The sequence below is a fragment of the Lampris incognitus genome, chromosome 5 (genome assembly GCF_029633865.1).
Source record: "Lampris incognitus isolate fLamInc1 chromosome 5, fLamInc1.hap2, whole genome shotgun sequence".
NCBI classification, from domain to species: Eukaryota; Metazoa; Chordata; class Actinopteri; order Lampriformes; family Lampridae; genus Lampris; species Lampris incognitus.
The window spans coordinates 70,485,672-70,505,766 of NC_079215.1; the positions used below are offsets into that span (position 1 = coordinate 70,485,672).

At 41.6% G+C, this 20,095-nt stretch overlaps 6 non-coding genes and 2 pseudogenes across 6 annotated transcripts; all 8 read left to right on the forward strand.

Moving 5' to 3' along the window:
* The first annotated feature begins 2,375 nt into the window (after window positions 1–2,375).
* LOC130113541 (small nucleolar RNA U3) lies at window positions 2,376–2,586 on the forward strand. Its single transcript, XR_008810326.1, has one exon. It is a non-coding gene; the product is annotated as a small nucleolar RNA U3 (small nucleolar RNA).
* A 1,023-nt stretch (window positions 2,587–3,609) lies between these two features.
* LOC130113543 (small nucleolar RNA U3) lies at window positions 3,610–3,785 on the forward strand (annotated as a pseudogene).
* Window positions 3,786–5,946: 2,161 nt separating this feature from the next.
* LOC130113545 (small nucleolar RNA U3) lies at window positions 5,947–6,157 on the forward strand. Its single transcript, XR_008810328.1, has one exon. It is a non-coding gene; the product is annotated as a small nucleolar RNA U3 (small nucleolar RNA).
* Window positions 6,158–9,541: 3,384 nt separating this feature from the next.
* LOC130113522 (small nucleolar RNA U3) lies at window positions 9,542–9,759 on the forward strand. Its single transcript, XR_008810311.1, has one exon. It is a non-coding gene; the product is annotated as a small nucleolar RNA U3 (small nucleolar RNA).
* A 1,806-nt stretch (window positions 9,760–11,565) lies between these two features.
* On the forward strand, window positions 11,566–11,786 carry LOC130113533 (small nucleolar RNA U3). Its single transcript, XR_008810321.1, has one exon. It is a non-coding gene; the product is annotated as a small nucleolar RNA U3 (small nucleolar RNA).
* Window positions 11,787–12,716: 930 nt separating this feature from the next.
* On the forward strand, window positions 12,717–12,892 carry LOC130113537 (small nucleolar RNA U3; annotated as a pseudogene).
* Window positions 12,893–17,968: 5,076 nt separating this feature from the next.
* LOC130113542 (small nucleolar RNA U3) lies at window positions 17,969–18,179 on the forward strand. The gene has a single exon (XR_008810327.1). It is a non-coding gene; the product is annotated as a small nucleolar RNA U3 (small nucleolar RNA).
* Window positions 18,180–19,645: 1,466 nt separating this feature from the next.
* Window positions 19,646–19,859, forward strand: LOC130113539 (small nucleolar RNA U3). Its single transcript, XR_008810324.1, has one exon. It is a non-coding gene; the product is annotated as a small nucleolar RNA U3 (small nucleolar RNA).
* Window positions 19,860–20,095: the final 236 nt, after the last annotated feature.

Below are 20,095 nucleotides of genomic sequence, written 5' to 3' on the forward strand. Positions count from 1 at the left end.
GCCATTGCCCTGGTTTGCTTGGCTAGCACAAAGAGTTAGTCTCTGTTGTATTTCTGCGCGATTGTCCCACTGAACAGATAAAACCCTTACCATAAGTGAAACATGTAGAAAGAGCCGTCCAATAATGTTATCCAAAACTTTCACTTCGAGAAGCTTGGTACTTTCCATCTGAAATGCCATTGCCATGGTTAGCTTGGCTACTGCGAAGACTTGGTGTCTGTTGCTGTGGTATTCTCTGTGCAATTGACTGCCTGAGCTGATGAAACCCTTACGCTAAGCGAAACATGTAGAAAGAGCCGTCCATTAATTTCATCCAAAACTTTCACTCTGAGCAGCTTGGTACTTTCCGTCAGTAATGCCATTGCTGTGTTAAGCTTGGCAACTACGAAGAGTTAGTCTTTGTTGTTGTGGTGTTGTCTGTGTGATTGTCTGCCTAAGCTGATATAACCCTTACACTAAGCAAAATATGGGAAAGAGCTGTCCAGTAATTTTATCCAAAACTTTCACTCCGAGAATCTTGGTACTTTACTTCAGTAATGCAATTGCCCTGGTTTGCTTGGCTACCATGAAGAGTTAGTCTCTGTTGCTATTGTGTTTCTGCGGGATTGTCCGACTGAACAGATAAAACCTTTACTATAAGTGAAATATGTAGAATAGCCTTTCATTAATGTTATCCAAAACTTTCACTGCAAGAAACTTGATACTTTCCATCAGGAATGCCATTGCCGTAGTTAGCTTGGCTACCACGAAGAGCTAGTCTCTGTTGCTGTTGTATTTCTGCGGGATTGTCCGACTGAACAGATAAAACCCTTACCCTAAGTGAAACATTTAGAAAGAGGCGTCCATTAATGTTATCCAAAACTTTCACACCGAGAGGCTTGGTACTTTCCATCAGGAATGCCATTGCTGTGGTTAGCCTGGCTACTGTGAGGAGTTGGTCTCTGTTGCTGTGGTATTGTCTGTGCGATTGTATGCCTGAGCTGATAAAACCCTTACACTAAGCGAAACATAGAGCCGTCCATTAATTTTATCCAAGACTTTCACTCCGAGAAGCTTGGTACTTTCCATCAGGAATGCCATTGCCGTAGTTAGCTTGGCTACTACGAAGAGTTAGTCTCTGTTGCTGTGGTGTTTTCTGTGTGACTGACTGCTTGAGCATATAAAACGCTAAGCAAAACATGTAGATAGAGCCGTCTATTAATTTTACCCAAAATTTTCAATCCGAGAAGCTTGGTACTTTCCATCAGTACTGCCATTGCCGTAGTTAGCTTGGCTACTACGAAGAGTTGGTCTCTGTTGCTGTTGTATTTCTGCGGGATTGTCCGTCTGAACAGATAAAACCCTTACTATAAATGAAACATTTAGAAAGAGCCGTCCATTAATATTATCCAAAACTTTCACTCCAACAAGCTTGGTACTTTCCATCAAGAATGCTGTTGCCGTAGTTGGCTTGGCTACTACGAAGAGTTAGTCTCTGTTGCTGTGGTATTCTCTGTGCGATTGTCTGCCGGAGCTGATAAAACCCTTACCCTAAGCGAAACATGTAGAAAGAGCTGTCCAGTAATTTTATCTATAACTTTCACTCCGAGAATCTTGGTACTTTCCTTCAGTAATGCCATTGCCCTGGTTTGCTTGGCTACCACAAAGAGTTAGTCTCTGTTGCTGTTGTATTTCTGCGGGATTGTCCGTCTGAACAGATAAAACCCTTACTATAAATGAAACATTTAGAAAGAGCCGTCCATTAATATTATCCAAAACTTTCACTCCAACAAGCTTGGTACTTTCCATCAGGAATGCTGTTGCCGTAGTTAGCTTGGCTACTACGAAGAGTTAGTCTCTGTTGCTGTGGTATTCTCTGTGCGATTGTCTGCCTAAGCTGATAAAACCGTTACCCTGAGTGAAACATGTAGAAACGGCCTCCGTGAAAATTTTTTTCCGAAGCTGTCACTCAAACCCGGTACTTGAAAAGAGCAGTGCCATTGCTGTGGTTAGCTTGGCTACGATGAAGTTAGTCTCTGTTGCTGTGGGATTGTCTGTCTGAGCAGGTAAAACACTTGCGCTAACCTAATCGGAACATTGTAGCAAGAGCATACGTCAATAAGATCCAAAACTGTCACTCCGAGAAGCTGGGTACTTTCCATCTGAAATGCCATTGGCGTGGTGAGCTTGCTCCTGCGAAGGGTTAGTCTCTGTTGCTGTGAGATTGTTTGCCTGAGCACATAAAACCCTTAACCAATCCCAAACCCTACCTCAACCAAAACATGAAGTCAGTTAGTTTGATCCAAAATTTTGAGTACGAGAAAGTCGGTACTTTATTTCAGAATTTTCATTGCTGTGTTTAGCTTGGCTACCGTGAAGTGTTAGTCTCTGTTGCTTTGATATTCTGGGATAATTTCTTTAGTTTTTATCTTGAAATGTTTTTCTAAAGTGCGAGTCCCGCCACTCACCATGATGAGCCTGGGGTGCTTCTCCCTGACCGCGAAGCAGGTACAGAGAAGTGGTTTAATCACTCACTCTGGGCTTTTGGTGACCGTTCTGTGTTGCTTTTATGGAGTTATCAAGAGGAAGGAGCCTGTTCGGTGTGGTAAAAAGGAGGGGCAAAAATGTAGAAATTCATCAATTTTATCTAAACCTAGCCCTAAAACTTAGTCCTAACCCTAAAAACATGACAATTGTAGAAGTGCAATTCAATAAAAGAAATCCACTTGTATTGCTGCAAACCCCACCAACAACTTTTCAAGTTTAAAACGGGATAAACTAATCAAGAGGGAAGACAATGGGGGATCAAGTGTAAAGAATAAACAACCTCCAAATAGATCCTATACTCAATCGATCAAACTCTCTCCAAATTCGTAACCCTAAACCTGGGGGTATCTGTAAGCCAGTATTTGGGCATTGTTGATGCGCCTGGTCGACATGTGTTGGCTCTGGCATTCAATTCTCTAACCCTTACCTTTCACTCGGAGAAGCCTAGTATTTCCCATCAAAAATGCCATTGCCATGGTTGGCGTGGCTAACATGAAGAGTTAATCTCTGTTGCTGTGGGATTTTCTGCCTGAGCAGGTAAAACCTTTACCTTAACACAAACCCTACCCTTAGGTGTTGAAAGAGCCGTATGTTGATTTTTATCCAAACCTTTCACACCGAGAAGCTCTGTACTTTCCATCAGAAATGCCATTGCAATGGTTAGCTTGGCAACCGCCAAGACAGTCTCTGTTGCTATGGTATTCTTTGTGGGATTGATTCTTAGCAGAAGTCAAGCTAACCACGGCAATGGTATTTGACGGAAAATAATGTCACGGAGCTTAAGGTTTGGATATAATTAACGGATGGCTCTTTCTACATCTTTCTGTAAGGGTTGGGATAGGTTTAGTATAAGAGTTTTATTTGCTCAGGCAGACAGTGTCTGCTGCTGTGGTATTCTCTGTGGAACTACTTTTGAGTAGGAAAAACCCTCACTGTAACCCTATGCCAACCCTGGCCAAAAGATGTAGAAAGAGACCTCCATTAATTTTATCCAAAACTTTCATTTCGAGAAGCTCGGTACTTTCCATCAGAAATGCCATTTCCATCAAATTATGCAAACCTAATCCTAACCAAAAGATTCAGAAGACTACACTTTCAGCGGTAATTTCTGTCGTTCTTGGCTTGAAAAATGTTTAAGTGTGAGTCCGCCACCCACGATGATGAGCTGCGGTGCTTCTTCCTGAGCATGAAGCAGGTACAGCGAAGTGATTTGATTACAAGCTCTGTGCTTTTGAGGCAAAGAGTGCGCTCTGAGTGGTAAAAGAAAAAAATTGAGAAAGCCATCAATTACTTTTATTTTAAACCTAACCCTAAAAACATTAACCTGCAATAGCAGTGAACTTCAATTAAAAAAAAAATCACTTATGATCCAAACCCCATCAACAACTTTTCAAGTTTAAATCAGGATAAACGGTGGATAATCTCAAGGTGTGTGCTTTTGAGGCAAGATGCATCCTCTGATTGGTAAAATGAAGAAATCTATCTATTTTATTGAAACATAACTCTAACAACAAACTGCCATAGCAGAGAACTTCAATTAAAAAAAAAAAAGATTTATAATGCTCCAAACCTCACCAGCAATTTTTCAAGTTTAACACGGGATAAACTAATCAAAATACAGGACAGTGGCAGATCAGTTGTAAAGAACAAAAAATATCCAAATTGAACCCATCAATCTCTCCATAACTCTCATATTGGGGTATCGCTAAGCCAGCGCTTGGGCACTGTCCGCCTGAGCAGAAAAACTTGACACTAAACTCAAACACTACGTCAACCGAAACATGTAGCAAGGACCATCCGTTGATTTTTATCCAAAACTTGTACTACGAGAAGCTTGGTACTTTCTGTCAGAAATGCCATTGCCGTGGTTTCCTTGGCTACTGCGAAGAGTTAGTCTCTGTTGCTATGGTATTCTCTGTGCGATTGTCTGCCTGAGCTGATAAAACCCTTAAACTAAGCGAAACATGGAAGGAGCCGTCCGTTAATTTTATCCAAGACTTTCACTCCGAGAAGCTTGGTACTTTCCATCAGAAATGCGATTGCCGTGGTTAGCCTGGCCACTGCGAAGAGTTAGTCTCTGTTGCTCTGAGATTGTTTGCCTGAGTAGATAAAACCCTTAACCAATCCCAAACCCTGCGTCAACCAAAACATGAAGAAAGTCATCAGTTAATTTGATCCAAAATTGACTACGAGAATTCGGTACTTTATTTCAAAATTGTCATTTCAGTGTTTAGCTTGGCTACCGCGAAGTGGTAGTCTCTGTCGCTGTGGGATTGTCTGCCTGAGCAGACAAAACACTGACCCTAACCCAACCGAAACATGTATGTAGAAAGAACCATCCGTTTATTTTACCCAAAACTATCGCTGCGACAAGCTCGCTGCTCTTCTTCAGAAATGCCATTGCCGTGGTTGGCTTGGCTACCACCAACACGGTCTGGTACTGTGGTACTTCTATGGGATTATCCGGCTGAGCAGATAAAACCCTTTCTCTTAAGTGAAACATGTAGAAAGAGTCATCTGTTAATTTCATCCGGAACTATCACTCCGAGAAGCTCGGTACTTTACATCAGAAATGACTTTGTTGTGATTAGTTTGGCTACTATGAAGAGTTAGACTCTGTTGCTGTGGTATTCTCTGTTTGATTGTCTACCTGAGCTGATAAAACACTTACCCTAAGTGAAACATGTAGAAGGAGCCGTCCATTAATTTTATCACAAGATTTTATTCTGAGCAGCTTGGTACATTCCATCTGAAATACCATTACCGTGGTTAGCTTGTCTATCGAAGTTATTCTCTGTTGCAGTGGTATTCTTTGTAAGATTTTCTGCTTTAGCAGGTGAAACCCTAACTCTATCCCAACCGAAACATCTAGAAAAAGCAATCCATTAATTTTATCTGAAACTATCACTCCATGTTCAGAAATGCTACTGCGAAGAGGTAGTCGCTGTTGATGTGGTATTGTCTGTTGTATTGTTTGCCTGAGCAGACAATACTCTTAGCCTAACTCATCCCTAAACGAAAGATGTAGAAAGGGCAATCTGTTAATTTTATCCAAAGCTTTCAGTTGGAAAATCTCAGTATTTCCATCAGAAATGACTGTCATGGATAGCTTGGCTACTGCTAAGAGTTATTCTCTGTTGTAGTATTTTTTTGTGGGATTGTCTGACTGAGCAGATAAGCCCTAACCCAAACCTTATCTCAAGTGAAACATGTAGAAAGCTCTCTTCGTTCATTTTATGCAAATCTTTTACTCTGAAAAGCTCAGTACTTTCCATCAGAAATGCCATTGCCATGGTTAGCTTTGCTACTGCGACGAGTTGGTGTCTTCCTGTGGTATTCTCTGTAGGATTGTGTGCCAGAGCAGATGAAACCCTTACCCTAACCCAAAGATATGGAGCCATACGTTACGTTTAGCCAAACCTAATCCTATTTTCAGGGATAGGTTCTTTAGTTTTATCGTGAGAAATGTTTTTCTAAAGTGAGTCCGCCACCCACGACGATGAGCTGGGGTACTTCTTCCTGAGCGCTAAGCGGGTACAGAGACGTGGTTTAGTCACAAGCTCTGTGCTTTAGATGATGTTCAATGTTCCTTTCATGGGAGCATCAAGAGAAGGGGCATGTTCTGAATGGTAAAAAGGAAAAAAGTGCAGAAAATCATCAATTTGATCTAAACCTTAGTCTTAACTCTTAAAACATGAAATTGCAATTGAAGAAAAGTTCAATTAAAAAAAAAAAAAACCACTTGCATTGTTTCAAACCCCACCAACAACTTTTCAAGTTTAAAACGGGATAAAGTAATCAAGATATAAGACAAAGGGAGATCAGTTATAACGAATAAACACCCAATTTGCTCCTAGACTTAACCAATCTATCCATATCCCTAATCCTGGGTGTATTTCTAATCCAGCACTTGGGTATTGGCAGAGGTGCTCAGTTGACATGTGTTGGCTCTGGCATTCAATCCTAACCATAAAGTTAACCTAGTATTTTCAATCTGAAATGCTGTTGCTGTGGTTAGCTTGGCTACTGCCAAGAGTTGGTCTCTGTTGCTGAGGGGTTTTCTGTGGGATTTGCTGCCTGAGCAGATAAAACCTTTACCCTAATACAAACCCAAACGTGTTGAAAGAGCCGTCTGTTAGTTTTATCCAAATCTTGCATACCGAGAAGCTCTGTACCTTCCATCAGAAATGCTATTGTTGGCTTGGCAACCTCCAAGACAGTCTCTGTTGCTATGGTATTATTTGTGGGATTAATTCTTAGCAGGAGCCAAGCTAACCACGGCAATGGTATTTCTGGTGGAATATACTGAGTGTTTCGGAGCTTTTGGTTCAGATATAATTAGCGGCTGGCTCTTTCTACATGTTTTTGTAAGGGTTGGGATAGGTTTAGTATAAGGGTTTTATCTGCTTAAGCAGACAGTCTCTATTGCTGTTGTATTTCTGCGGGATTGTCTGCCTGAACAGATAAAACCCTTACCATAAGTGAAACATTTAGAAAGAGCCGTCCATTAATGTTATCCAAAACTGTCACTCTGAGAAGCTTGGTACTTTACATCAGGAATGCCATTGCCGTAGTTAGCTTGGGTACTACGAAGAGTTAGTCTCTGTGTGATTGACTGCCTGAGCTGATAAAACCCTTATACTAACTGAAATATGTTGAAAGAGCCGTTCAGTAATTTTATTCAAAATTTTTACTACGAGTACCTCTAATTTCCATCATAAATGCCATTGCTGTGGTTAGCTTGGCTACAATGAAGAGTTAGTCTCTGTTGCTATAGTATTCTCTGTGCGATTATCTGTTTAAACAGGTAACACACTTGCCCTAACCCAACCAAAATTTTGTCCAAAACTTTCACTCCAAGATGCTCGGTTTTTCCTTCAAAAATGCCATTGCCATGGTTACCTTGGCTACCACGAAGAGTTAAGTCTCTGTCGCTGTTCTATTTCTGAGGGATTGTCCGCCTAAACAGATAAACCCATTACTCTAAGCGAAACATATAGAAAGCACTCCGTTTATTTCATCCAAAATTTTCAGTCGAAGGTCGGTTCTTTCCTTCCGAAATGCCATTGCCGTGGTTAGCTTGGCTACCACGAAGAGTTGGTCTCTGTTGCTGTTGTATTTCTGAGGGATTGTCCGCCTAAATGGATAAAACGCTTACACTAAGCGAAATATGTAAAAACGCCGGGCATTCATTTTACCCAAATCTTTCCCTCCAAAAAGCTTGGTACTTTCCATCAGAAATGCCATTGCTGTGGTTAGCTTGGCTACCACGAAGAGTTAGTCTCTGTTGTTGTTGTATTTCTGTGGGTTTGTCCGCCTGAACAGATAAAACCCTTACCGTAAGTGAAACATGTAGAAAGAGCCGTCCATTAATGTTATACAAAACTTTCACTCCGAGAAGCTTGGTACTTTCCATCAGGAATGCCATTGCTGTAGTTAGCTTGGCTACTACGAAGAGTTAGTCTCTGTTGCTGTGGTGTTCTCTGTGCGATTGTCTGCCTGAGCTGATAAAACCCTTATACTATGCGACACATGTAGAAAGAGCTGTCCAGTAATTTTATCCAAAGCTTTCACTCCGAGAATCTTGGTACTTTTCTTCAGTAATGCCATTGCCCTGGTTTGCTTGGCTACCACAAAGAGTTAGTCTCTGTTGCTGTTGTATTTCTGCGCGATTGTCCGACTGAACAGATAAAACCCTTACCATAAGTGAAACATGTAGAAAGAGCCGTCCAATAATGTTATCCAAAACTTTCACTTCGAGAAGCTTGGTACTTCCCATCAGGAATGCCATTTCCGTAGTAAGCTTGGGTACTACGAAGATTTAGTCTCTGTTGCTGTGGTGTTCTCTGTGCGATTGACTGCCTGAGCTGATAAAACACTAATGCTAAGCGAAACATGTACAAAGAGCTGTCCATTAATGTTATCCAAAACTTTCACTCCGAGAAGCTTGGTACTTTCCATCTGAAATGCCATTCCCATGGTTAGCTTGGCTACTGCGAAGAGTTGGTCTCTGTTGCTGTGGTGTTGTCTGTGTGATTGTCTGCCTAAGCTGATATAACCCTTTCACTAAGCGAAATATGTGGAAAGAACTGTCCAGTAATTTTATCCAAAACTTTCACTCCGAGAATCTTGGTACCTTCCCTCAGTAATGACATTGCCTTGGTTTGCTTCGCTACCATGAAGAGTTAGTCTCTGTTTCTATTGTGTTTCTGCGGGATTGTCCGACTGAATAGATAAAACCCTTACTATAAGTGAAATATGTAGAATAGCCTTTCATTAATTTTATCCAAAACTTTCACTGCAAGAAACTTGGTACTTTCCATCAGGAATGCCATTGCCGTAGTTAGCTTGGCTACTACGAAGAGTTAGTCTTTGTTGCTGTGGTGTTCTCTGTGTGATTGACTGCCTGAGCTGATAAAACGCTAAGCGAAACATGTAGAAAGAGCCATCCGTTTATTTTACCCAAAACTATCGCTGCGAGAAGCTTGCTACTCTCCTTCAGAAATGCCATTGCCATGGTTGACTTGGCTACCAGCAAGACTGTCTGTTGCTGTGGTATTTCTTTGGGATTATCTGGCTGAGCAGAAAAAAACCCTTACTCGTACGTGAAACATGTAGAAAGAGTCGTCTGTTAATTTCATCCGGAACTATCACTCCGAGAAGCTCGGTACTTTCCATCAGACATGACTTTGCTGTGGTTAGTTTGGCTACTATGAAGAGTTAGTCTCTGTTGGTGTGGTATTTTCTTTGGGATTGTGTGGCTGAGCAGATAAAACCCTTAACCTAACCCAAATCCTACCTCAAGCGAAACATGTAGAAAGCACTGTCCGTTAATTTTATGCAAAGCTTTTACTCTGAGAAGCTCTGTACTTTCCATCAGAAATACCATTGCTGTGGTTAGCTTGGCTACTGCGACGAGTTGGTCTCTATTGCTGTGGTATTGTCTGCCAGAGCAGATAAAACTCTTACCCCAACCGTAACCGAAAGATATGGAGCCATCCATTGAGTTTATCAAAATCTAATACTAAGTTCGGGGATAATTTCTTTAGTTTTTATCTTGAGAAATGTTTTTCTAAAGTGCGAGTCCCGCCACCCACCATGATGAGCTGGGGTGCTTCTTCCTGAGCGCTAAGCGGGTACAGAGAAGTTGTTTAATCACAAGCTCTGTGCTTTAGATGACGTTCAATGTTCCTTTTATGGGAGCATCAAGAGAAGGGGCATGTTCTGAGTGGTAAAAAGGAAAAAAAGTGCAGAAATTGATCAATTTGATCTAACCCTAAACCTTACTCTTAACTCTTAAAACATTAAATTGCAATTGCAGAAAAGTTCAATTTGAAAAAAAAACAAAACAAACACTTGTATTGTTCCAAACCCCACCAACAACTTTTCAAGTTTAAAACGGGATAAAGTAATCAAGATATAAGACTGGGAGATCAGTTGTAATGAATAAACACCCAAATTGCCCCCAGACTTAACCAATCAAACTCTATCCATATCCCTAACCCGAATCCTGGGGGTATTTCTAATCCAGCACTTGGGCGTTGGCGGAGGTGCTCAGTTGACATGTGTTGGCTCTGGCATTCAACCCTAACCATAAAGTTAACCTAGTATGTTCAGTGTGAAATGCCGGAGCCGTGGTTAGCTTGGCTACCGCGAAGAGTTGGTGTCTTGCTGTGGGGTTTTCTGTGGGATTTGCTGCCTGAGCAGGTAAAACCTCTACCCCAATACAAACCCCAACCCAAACGTGTTGAAAGAGCCGTCTGTTAATTTTATCCAAATTTTGCATACCGAGAAGCTCTGTACTTCGCATCAGAAATGCCACTGCAGTGATTAGTTTGGCAACCTCCAAGACAGTCTCTGTTGCTATGGTATTATTTGTGGGATTAATTCTTAGCAGGAGCCAAGCTAACCACGGCAGTGGTATTTCTGGTGGAAGATACGGAGTGTTTCGGAGCTTGTGGTTTGGATATAATTAGCGGCTGGCTCTTTTTGTAAGGGTTGGGATAGGTTTAGTATAAGGGTTTTATCTGCTTAGGCAGACAGTCGCTGTTGTATTTCTGCGGGATTGTCCGCCTGAACAGATAAAACCCTTACCATAAGTGAAACATGTAGAAAGACGCGTCCATTAATGTTAACCAAAACTTTCACTCCGAGAAGCTTGGTACTTTCCATCAGAAATGCCATTGCTGTGGTTTGCTTCGCTACCATGAAGAGTTGGTCTCTGTTTCTATTGTGTTTCTGCGGGATTGTCCGACTGAATAGATAAAACCCTTACTATAAGTGAAATATGTAGAATAGCCTTTCATTAATTTTATCCAAAACTTTCACTGCAAGAAACTTGGTACTTTCCATCAGGAATGTCATTGCCGTAGTTAGCTTGGCTACTACGAAGAGTTAGTCTTTGTTGCTGTGGTGTTCTCTGTGTGATTGACTGCCTGAGCTGATAAAACGCTAAGCGAAACATGTAGAAAGAGCCATCCGTTTATTTTAGCCAAAGCTATCGCTGTGAGAAGCTTGCTACTCTCCATCAGAAATGCCATTGGCTACCACCAAGACTGTCTGTTGCTGTGGTATTTTTTGGGATTATCTGGCTGAGCAGATAAAACCCTTACTCTTACGTGAAACATGTAGAAAGAGTCGTCTGTTAATTTCATCCGGAACTATCACTCCGAGAAGCTCGGTACTTAACATCAGAAATGACTTTGCTGTGGTTAGTTTGGCTACTATGAAGAATGGTCTCTGTTACTGTGGTGTTTTTTTTGGGATTGTGTGGCTGAGCAGATAAAGCCCTTACCCTAACTCAAATCCTACCTCAAGCGAAATATGTAGAAAGCGCTGTCCGTTAATTTTATGCAAAGCTTTTACTCTGAGAAGCTCTCTACTTTCCATCAGAAATACCATTGCCGTGGTTAGCTTGGCTACTGCGACGAGTTGGTCTCTATTGCTGTGGTATTGTCTGTAGGATTGTCTGCCAGAGCAGATAAAACTCTTACCCCAACCGTAACCGAAAGATATAGAGCCATCCATTGAGTTTATCAAAACCTAATACTAATTTCAGAGATAATTTCTTTAGTTTTTATCTTGAGAAATGTTTTTCTAAAGTGCGAGTCCCGCCACTCACCATGATGAGCCTGGGGTGCTAATCCCTGACCGCGAAGCAGGTACAGAGAAGTGGTTTAATCACTCACTCTGGGCTTTTGGTGACCGTTCAGTGTTGCTTTTATGGAGTTATCAAGAGGAAGGAGCATGTTCGGTGTGGTAAAAAGGAGGGGCAAAAATGTAGAAATTCATCAATTTTATTTAAACCTACCCCTAAAACTTAGTCCAAACCCTAAAAACATGACGATTGTAGAAGTGCAATTCAATAAAAAAAAACCACTTGTATTGCTGCAAACCCCACCAACAACTTTTCAAGTTTAAAACGGGATAAACTAATCAAGAGGGAAGACAATGGGGGATCAAGTGTAAAGAATAAACAACCTCCAAATAGATCCTATACCCAATCCATCAAACTCTCTCCAAATTCGTAACCCTAAACCTGGGGGTATCTGTAAGCCAGTATTTGGGCATTGTTGAGGCGCCTGGTTGACATGTGTTGGCTCTGGCATTCAATTCTAACCCTTACCTTTCACTCGGAGAAGCCTAGTATCTCCCATCAAAAATGCCATTGCCATGGTTGGCGTGGCTAACATGAAGAGTTAATCTCTGTTGCTGTGGGATTTTCTGCCCGAGCAGGTAAAACCTTTACCTTAACACAAACCCTACCCTTAGGTGTTGAAAGAGCCGTATGTTGATTTTTATCCAAACCTTTCACACCGAGAAGCTCTGTACTTTCCATCAGAAATGCCATTGCAATGGTTAGCTTGGCAACTGCCAAGACAGTCTCTGTTGCTATGGTATTCTTTGTGGGATTAATTCTTAGCAGAAGTCAAGCTAACCACGGCAATGGTATTTGACGGAAAATACTGTCACGGAGCTCAAGGTTTGGATATAATTAACGGATGGCTCTTTCTGTAAGGGTTGGGATAGGTTTAGTATAAGAGTTTTATCTGCTCAGGCAGACTGTCTGTTGCTGTGGTATTCTCTGTGGAACTACTTTTGAGTAGGAAAAACCCTCACTGTAACCCTACGCCAACCCTGGCCAAAAGATGTAGAAAAAGACGGCCATTAATTTTATCCAAAAGATTCAGAAGACTACACTTTCAGCGGTCATTTCTGTCGTTCTTGGTTTGAAAAATGTTTAAGTGTGAGTCCACCACCCACGATGATGAGCTACGGTGCTTCTTCCTGAGCATGAAGCAGGTACAGAGAAGTGATTTGATTACAAGCTCTGTCCTTTTGAGGCAAAGAGCGTGCTCTGAGTGGTAAAAGAAAAAAATTGAGAAAGCCATCAATTACTTTTATTTTAAACCTAACCCTAAAAACATTAAACTGCAATAGCAGTGAACTTCAACTAAAAAAAAAAGGTTTATAATGCTCCAAACTTCACCAGCAGATTTTCAAGTTTAACACGGGATAAACTAATCAAGATACAGGACAGTGGCAGATCAGTTGTAAAGAAGAAAAAACATCCAAATTGAACCCATCAATCTCTCCATAACTCTCATATTGGGGTATCGCTAAGCCAGCGGTTGGGCACTGTCCGCCTGAGCAGAAAAACTTGACCCTAAACTCAAACACTACGTCAACCAAAACATGTAGCAAGGACCATCCGTTGATTTTTATCCAAAACGTTTACTACGAGAAGCTTGGTTCTTTCCTTCAGGAATGCAATTGGCGTGGTTAGCTTGGCTACTGCGAAGAGTTAGTCTCTATTGCTGTGATATTCTCTGTGCGATTGACTGCCTGCGCTGATAAAACCCTTATACTGAGTGAAATATGTTGAAAGAGCCGTTCGGTAATTTTATTCAAAATGTTTACTACGAGTACCTCTACTTTCCATCATAAATGCCACTGCCGTGGTTAGTTTGGCTACAATGAAGTTGATCTCTGTTGTTATGGTATTCTCTGTGCGATTATCTGCTTAAACAGGTAACACACTTACCCTAACCCAACCAAAACATGTAAGAAGAGCCATCCGTTAATTTTGTCCAAAACTTTCACTCCAAGATGCTCGGTTTTTCCTTCAAAAATGCCATTGCCGTGGTTACCTTGGCTACCACGAAGAGTTAGTCTCTGTCGCTGTTGTATTTCTGAGGGATTGTCCGCCTAAACAGATAAACCTCTTACTCTAAGTGAAACATTTAGAAAGCACTCCGTTAATTTAATCCATAATTTTCAGTCCGAGAAGCTCAGTTCTTTCCTTCAGAAATGCCATTGCCGTTGTTAGCTTCGCTACTGCGAAGAGTTAGTCTCTGTTGCTGTGGTATTATCTGTGCGATTGTCTGCGTGAGCAGATAATGCCCTTACAACTAAGCGAAATATATAGCAAAAGCCGTCCAGCGATTTTATCCAAAACTTTTACGAGTAGCTTGGTACTTTCCATCAGAAATTCCGTTTTCGTAGTTAGCTTGGCTACAATGAAGAGTTAGTCTCTGTTGCTGTGGTGTTCTCTGTGCGATTGACTGCCTGAGCTGATAAGACGCTAAGCGAAACATGTACAAAGAGCCGTCCATTAATTTTATCCAAAACTTTCACTCTGAGAAGCTTCGTACTTTCAATCAGTAATACCATTGCCGTAGTTAGCTTGGCTACTACGAAGAGTTAGACTCTGTTGCTGTGATGTTCTGTGTGATTGTCTGCTTGAGCTGATAAAATCCTTACACTAAGCGAAATATGTAGAAAGGGCTGTCCAGTAATTTTATCCAAAACTTGCACTCCGAGAAGCTTGGTACTTTCCATCAGAAATGCCGTTGCCGTAGTTAGCTTGGCTACTGCGAAGAGTTGGTCTCTGTTGCTGTGGTATTCTCTGTGCGATTGTCTGTCTGAGCCGATAAAACCCTTAGATGTAAGCGAAACATGTAGAAAGAGCCGTCCATTAATTTTATCCAAAACTTTCACTCCGAGAATCTTGGTACTTACCCTCAGTAATGACATTGCCCTGGTTTGCTTGGCTACCACGAAGAGTTAGTCTCTGTTGCTATTGTATTTCTGCGGGATTGTCTGACTGAACAGATAAAACCCTTACTATAAGTGAAATATGTAGAATAGCTGTCCATTAATTTTATCCAAAACTTTCACTGCAAGAAACTTGATACTTCCCATCAGGAATGCCATTGCCGTAGTTAGCTTGGCTACTACGAATAGTTGGTCTCTGTTGCTGTGGTATTTTCTGTGCAATTGTCTGCCTGATAAAACCCTTACACTAAGCGAAATATGTAGAAAGAGCTGTCCAGCAATTTTTTCCAAAACTTTCACTCCGAGAAGCTTGGTACTTTTCATCAGAAATGCCATTGCCGTAATGAGCTTGGCTACTGCGAAGAGTTAGTCTCTGCTGCTGTGGTAGTCTCTCTGCGATTGTGTGCCTGAGCTGATAAAACCCTTACCCTAAGTGAAACATGTAGAAACGGCCTCTGTCAATTTTTTGCCCCGAAAGTATCACTCAGAAGCTCGGTACTTGAGAAGAGCAGTGCCATTGCTGTGGTTAGCTTGTCTACGACGAAGTAATTCTCTGTTGCTGTGGGATTGTCTGCCTGAGCAGGTAAATCCCTTGCGCCAACCAAACCTAAACATTGTAGAAAGTGCATACGTTAATAAGATCGAAAAACTGTCACTCCGAGAAGCTTGGTACTTTCCATCAGAAATGTCATGGCCATGGTGAGCTTTGCTACTGCGAAGAGTTAGCCTCTGTTGCTGTGAGATTGTCTGCCTGAGCAGGTAAAACCCTTACCCTATCCCAACCGAAACATGTAGAAAGAGCAATCCATTAGTTTTATCTGAAACTATCGTTCCATGTTCAGAAATGCTACTGAGAAGAATTATTCTCTGTTGCTGTGGTATTGTGTGTTGGATTGTTTGCCCGAGCAGACAAAAATCTTAGCCTAACTCATCCCTAACCGAAAGATGTAGAAAGAGTCCTCCATTAATTTTATCCAAAACTTTCACTCTAAGAAGCTTGGTTCTTTCTTTCAGAAATGACTTTGCCATAGATAGCTTGGCTAGCACAAAGAGTTAGTCTCTGTTGTATTTCTGCGCGATTGTCCCACTGAACAGATAAAACCCTTACCATAAGTGAAATATGTAGAAAGAGCCGTCCAATAATGTTATCCAAAACTTTCACTTCGAGAAGCTTGGTACTTTCCATCTGAAATGCCATTGCCATGGTTAGCTTGGCTACTGCGAAGACTTGGTGTCTGTTGCTGTGGTATTCTCTGTGCGATTGACTGCCTGAGCTGATGAAACCCTTACGCTAAGCGAAACATGTAGAAAGAGCCGTCCATTAATTTCATCCAAAACTTTCACTCTGAGCAGCTTGGTACTTTCCGTCAGTAATGCCATTGCTGTGTTAAGCTTGGCAACTACGAAGAGTTAGTCTTTGTTGTTGTGGTGTTGTCTGTGTGATTGTCTGCCTAAGCTGATATAACCCTTACACTAAGCAAAATATGGGAAAGAGCTGTCCAGTAATTTTATCCAAAACTTTCACTCCGAGAATCTTGGTACTTTACTTCAGTAATGCAATTGCCCTGGTTTGCTTGGCTACCATGAAGAGTTAGTCTCTGTTGCTATTGTGTTTCTGCGGGATTGTCCGACTGAACAGATAAAACCTTTACTATAAGTGAAATATGTAGAATAGCCTTTCATTAATGTTATCCAAAACTTTCACTGCAAGAAACTTGATACTTTCCATCAGGAATGCCATTGCCGTAGTTAGCTTGGCTACCACGAAGAGCTAGTCTCTGTTGCTGTTGTATTTCTGCGGGATTGTCCGACTGAACAGATAAAACCCTTACCCTAAGTGAAACATTTAGAAAGAGGTGTCCATTAATGTTATCCAAAACTTTCACACCGAGAGGCTTGGTACTTTCCATCAGGAATGCCATTGCTGTGGTTAGCCTGGCTACTGTGAGGAGTTGGTCTCTGTTGCTGTGGTATTGTCTGTGCGATTGTATGCCTGAGCTGATAAAACCCTTACACTAAGCGAAACATAGAGCCGTCCATTAATTTTATCCAAGACTTTCACTCCGAGAAACTTGGTACTTTCCATCAGGAATGCCATTGCCGTAGTTAGCTTGGCTACTACGAAGAGTTAGTCTCTGTTGCTGTGGTGTTTTCTGTGTGACTGACTGCTTGAGCATATAAAACGCTAAGCAAAACATGTAGATAGAGCCGTCTATTAATTTTACCCAAAATTTTCAATCCGAGAAGCTTGGTACTTTCCATCAGTACTGCCATTGCCGTAGTTAGCTTGGCTACTACGAAGAGTTGGTCTCTGTTGCTGTTGTATTTCTGCGGGATTGTCCGTCTGAACAGATAAAACCCTTACTATAAATGAAACATTTAGAAAGAGCCGTCCATTAATATTATCCAAAACTTTCACTCCAACAAGCTTGGTACTTTCCATCAAGAATGCTGTTGCCGTAGTTGGCTTGGCTACTACGAAGAGTTAGTCTCTGTTGCTGTGGTATTCTCTGTGCGATTGTCTGCCGGAGCTGATAAAACCCTTACCCTAAGCGAAACATGTAGAAAGAGCTGTCCAGTAATTTTATCTATAACTTTCACTCCGAGAATCTTGGTACTTTCCTTCAGTAATGCCATTGCCCTGGTTTGCTTGGCTACCACAAAGAGTTAGTCTCTGTTGCTGTTGTATTTCTGCGGGATTGTCCGTCTGAACAGATAAAACCCTTACTATAAATGAAACATTTAGAAAGAGCCGTCCATTAATATTATCCAAAACTTTCAAGCTTGGTACTTTCCATCAGGAATGCTGTTGCCGTAGTTAGCTTGGCTACTACGAAGAGTTAGTCTCTGTTGCTGTGGTATTCTCTGTGCGATTGTCTGCCTAAGCTGATAAAACCGTTACCCTGAGTGAAACATGTAGAAACGGCCTCCGTGAAAATTTTTTTCCGAAGCTGTCACTCAAACCCGGTACTTGAAAAGAGCAGTGCCATTGCTGTGGTTAGCTTGGCTACGATGAAGTTAGTCTCTGTTGCTGTGGGATTGTCTGTCTGAGCAGGTAAAACACTTGCGCTAACCTAATCGGAACATTGTAGCAAGAGCATACGTCAATAAGATCCAAAACTGTCACTCCGAGAAGCTGGGTACTTTCCATCTGAAATGCCATTGGCGTGGTGAGCTTGCTCCTGCGAAGGGTTAGTCTCTGTTGCTGTGAGATTGTTTGCCTGAGCACATAAAACCCTTAACCAATCCCAAACCCTACCTCAACCAAAACATGAAGTCAGTTAGTTTGATCCAAAATTTTGAGTACGAGAAAGTCGGTACTTTATTTCAGAATTTTCATTGCTGTGTTTAGCTTGGCTACCGTGAAGTGTTAGTCTCTGTTGCTTTGATATTCTGGGATAATTTCTTTAGTTTTTATCTTGAAATGTTTTTCTAAAGTGCGAGTCCCGCCACTCACCATGATGAGCCTGGGGTGCTTCTCCCTGACCGCGAAGCAGGTACAGAGAAGTGGTTTAATCACTCACTCTGGGCTTTTGGTGACCGTTCTGTGTTGCTTTTATGGAGTTATCAAGAGGAAGGAGCCTGTTCGGTGTGGTAAAAAGGAGGGGCAAAAATGTAGAAATTCATCAATTTTATCCAAACCTACCCCTAAAACTTAGTCCTAACCCTAAAAACATGACAATTGTAGAAGTGCAATTCAATAAAAGAAATCCACTTGTATTGCTGCAAACCCCACCAACAACTTTTCAAGTTTAAAACGGGATAAACTAATCAAGAGGGAAGACAATGGGGGATCAAGTGTAAAGAATAAACAACCTCCAAATAGATCCTATACTCAATCGATCAAACTCTCTCCAAATTCGTAACCCTAAACCTGGGGGTATCTGTAAGCCAGTATTTGGGCATTGTTGAGGCGCCTGGTTGACATGTGTTGGCTCTGGCATTCAATTCTAACCCTTACCTTTCACTCGGAGAAGCCTAGTATCTCCCATCAAAAATGCCATTGCCATGGTTGGCGTGGCTAACATGAAGAGTTAATCTCTGTTGCTGTGGGATTGTCTGTCTGAGCAGGTAAAACACTTGCGCTAACCTAATCGGAACATTGTAGCAAGAGCATACGTCAATAAGATCCAAAACTGTCACTCCGAGAAGCTGGGTACTTTCCATCAGAAATGCCATTGCCGTGGTGAGCTTTGCTACTGAAAAGGGTTAGTCTCAGTTGCTGTGAGATTGTTTGCCTGGGCACATAAAACCCTTAACCAAATCCTACCTCAACCAAAACATGAAGAAGGTCAGTTAGTTTGATCCAAAATTTTGAGTACGAGAATGTCGGTACTTTATTTCAGAATTTTCATTGCTGTGTTTAGCTTGGCTACCGTGAAGTGTTAGTCTCTGTTGCTTTGCTATTCTTTGTGGGATTGTCTGCCTGAGCAGGTAAAACACTTACCCTAAACCAACCGAAACATGTAGAAAGAGCCATCCGCTTATTTTACCCGAAACTATCGCTGCGAGAAGCTTGCTACTCTCCATCAGAAATGCCATTGCCATGGTTGGCTTGGCTACCACCAAGACTGTCTGTTGCTGCGGTATTTCTGTGGGATTATCTGGCTGAGCAGATAAAACCCTTACTCTTACGTGAAACATGTAGAAAGAGTCGTCTGTTAATTTCATCCGGAACTATCACTCCGAGAAGCTCGGTACTTAACATCAGAAATGACTTTGCTGTGGTTAGTTTGGCCACTATGAAGAGTTAGTCTCTGTAGGTGTGGTATTTTCTTTGGGATTGTGTGGCTGAGCATATAAAACCCTTAACCTAACCCAAATCCTACCTCAAGCGAAACATGTAGAAAGCGCTGTCCGTTAATTTTATGCGAAGCTTTTACTCTGAGAAACTCTCTACTTTCCATCAGAAATACCATTGCCGTGGTTAGCTTGGCTATTGCGACGAGTTGGTCTCTATTGCTGTGGTAATGTCTGTAGGATTGTCTGCCAGAGCAGATAAAACTCTTACCCCAACCGTAACCGAAAGATATAGAGCCATCCATTGAGTTTATCAAAACCCAACAGTAATTTCGGGGATAATTTCTTTAGTTTTTATCTTGAAATGTTTTTCTAAAGTGCGAGTCCCGCCACTCACCATGATGAGCCTGGGGTGCTTCTCCCTGACCGCGAAGCAGGTACAGAGAAGTGGTTTAATCACTCACTCTGGGCTTTTGGTGACCGTTCAGTGTTGCTTTTATGGAGTTATCAAGAGGAAGGAGCCTGTTCGGTGTGGTAAAAAGGAGGGGCAAAAATGTAGAAATTCATCAATTTTATCTAAACCTAGCCCTAAAACTTAGTCCTAACCCTAAAAACATGACAATTGTAGAAGTGCAATTCAATAAAAGAAATCCACTTGTATTGCTGCAAACCCCACCAACAACTTTTCAAGTTTAAAACGGGATAAACTAATCAAGAGGGAAGACAATGGGGGATCAAGTGTAAAGAATAAACAACCTCCAAATAGATCCTA